Source organism: Quercus suber, unplaced genomic scaffold (assembly GCF_002906115.3).
Source record: "Quercus suber isolate HL8 unplaced genomic scaffold, Cork oak 2.0 scaffold_263, whole genome shotgun sequence".
Lineage (NCBI taxonomy): Eukaryota > Viridiplantae > Streptophyta > Magnoliopsida > Fagales > Fagaceae > Quercus > Quercus suber.
The window spans coordinates 194,060-196,765 of record NW_027069719.1 but is presented as its reverse complement, the minus strand read 5'-3'; the positions used below and the strand labels follow the sequence as shown (position 1 = coordinate 196,765).

At 28.9% G+C, this 2,706-nt stretch overlaps 1 non-coding gene across 1 annotated transcript; it reads right to left on the bottom strand.

Annotated features, from left to right (window-relative positions):
* Window positions 1-1,911: 1,911 nt before the first annotated feature.
* TRNAG-UCC (transfer RNA glycine (anticodon UCC)) lies at window positions 1,912-1,983 on the bottom strand. Its single transcript has one exon. It is a non-coding gene; the product is annotated as a tRNA-Gly (tRNA).
* Window positions 1,984-2,706: the final 723 nt, after the last annotated feature.

The following is a 2,706-nucleotide window of genomic DNA, read 5'->3' as shown; positions in this document are numbered from 1 at the left end:
TAAAACATAATAATAATAATAATATATCTATACTATTTATAAAATGATTTCCCTCTTTGGATTGAACTTTTATGTGGTTCAAAAATACCCATAAACCTTTTGTTTAATATGGAAAAAACTTGAGGACAATCCGGTAAAAATATATCTCCAACTCCACTTAAAATGCTTACAAAATAGGACACTCTCCTTCTAATCCACGTCTTCAAAACAAACTTATCCTAATTTTTTTAAAAGGTATTTTTGTGATTAGTAGGACATTCTCCTACTAATCTATGTCTTCAAAATAAACTTATCCTTTTTTTTAAAGGAAAATTATGACACTAGATCAAAAAAACTATACTATTTATAAGAAGATTCTCCTCTTTGGACTAGACTTTTATAAATAAAAATTATGACACTAGATCAGAAAAATTATACTATTTATAAGATGATTCCCCTTTTTGGACTAGACTTTTATGTAGTTCAAAAATACCCCTAAACCTTACGTTTAATAGGGAAAAAAACTTGAGAACAACCAGGTAAAAATATATCTTCAACTTCATTTAAAATGCCTACAAAATAGGGCACTCTCCCACTAATTCATTTCTTCAAAACAAACTTATCCAATTTTTTTTAAAGGGAAATTATGACACTAGACAAAAAAAAAAAAAATCTCATTGCAAGCGCAAAGCGCATGTAATGAGGCTAGTATGTGTGTCAATATATATATATATATATATATATAAAATATTAACTAATTATTATTTAAGTGATATTTAAATATATTTATGCCTTAAACTGTATTGAGTCGACCTTGATAAGGGACCTTATCCAATTTTTTTTTTAAAGGGAAATTATGACACTAGACAAAAAAAAATCTCATTGCAAGCGCAAAACGTGTGTAACGAGGCTAGTATGTGTGTCAATATATATATATATATATAATATTATAAAACATTAACTAATTATTATTTAAGTGATATTTAAATATATTTATGCCTTAAACTGTATTGAGTCGACCTTGATAAGCGACGTTCGAAGGAGGAATTTGAATCATGTACATCTTCATTGACAACATCAAGGGGTCATTGTTGAATTACAAGGCTCTTAACAAAGAGAGACAATTCTAGATCTAGTCTCCTACCCATAACAAAGCCCCCAAAATTATGGCTCAATAAAAACTCTAATTGTTTTAGAAAATAAATTTATTAGTATGACAGATTATTATTGACAATTAATTTCACCAAAATGACTTGAGTCTTCAATTTTTGTAAGTCTTTTTTTAGACTGTCAATATAGACACTTAGAAAATAAATTTATTAGTATGACAAATTATTATTGACAATTAATTTCACCAAAATGACTTGAGTCTTCAATTTTTGTAAGTTTTTTTTTAGACTGTCAATAAAGACACCCAATATATCACACAACCACAAACCAAATGATATTTCTTCCTCTTAAGATCAAAATCAGAGTTTGATGGTGAGTTCCAATTAGCTCAATTGCTAAAGTTTCTGATGGTTGTATAAGAGATCAGAAGTTCAATCCTAGCATATACCAAAAACTAATTGGTGTCTTGGTCTGATAATAAAGAGCTATCATTAGAAGCAGACATGAAACTCTTTTAAAAAAAAAGTTTGAAAATATATCAATATCTCTCCTTCATTGCATTGTCTCTTAAAAAATAAATAAAACTTCTCATCTTTTTCTTAAAAAAAAAATCTAATAAACCTTAAGTTTTTACTTTGAGCCGTTTGACATCATGATCATGCATACAACTACTGAACAAGAGTGTCCTAGGATTAGAGAATCCAAAGATCGATTTAGCAAAATTATGTCACTACAAATCAATGGAAGAGCAAAAACAAAGACATAAATCACCTTAAAATCCAAGAATTTCATAATGAGGAAAAAATCTCAAAAAATTGCATATGCGTTTGCCGGGAGTCGAACCCGGGTCTATTGCTTGGAAGGCAATTATCCTAACCGTTGGACTACAAACGCCCATGTTGCTATGTTGATCTTATAAAAATCAATTTATTATGATAAAATTTTCTATAAATTAATTAATTAATTAATTAATTTTTTTTAATTTTCTTTTCAATGATAAATTTGTAGCCCAAACCCCATTCTTATTTTGATGCTCTAGTATCGAATCTATTTGATGACAAGTCAATTATGTAACTTTTCATGATTGAATTTCGATTACTCCAACCTTGGTTTTAATGGCAATCTTCTCCATGCTAAAGTTATAGTATGGCATTGTCAGGACTACACTGCTCTCATCACGCAAAAGACCACTGTGATTGTCACGTACCGTACAGAGTATTGATTCTCTGCCCAAACCCTAACCCTAATTTCGTTGAATTCCTGCTCTCTTAATCGGTAAGTTTCTTTCTTTCTTTCATTTTTTGTTTTTTGTTTTTTGGTGTTTTGTCAAATATCTTCCATTAAATTTGTGTTTCTTTTAGACCAAATTCTTTGTATTACTTTGTGTTATTTATGCTGCGATGTTTTAGTGGGCATGCGTGATAGGTGTTTGAGGGAATGACTAAACATGTATACTTGTAATTACCATGCTCTGTTTCTGTTTTATTTATTTATTTATTTATTATAAAACTCTGTTTTTAATTATAGTGATATAGAATTTTTTAATTTTCATTCAAGTATTATAGGCTCTTGAAAGAGATACTGAACCCCGTGTTTTGTTTTCATGTTTTTGGTCTC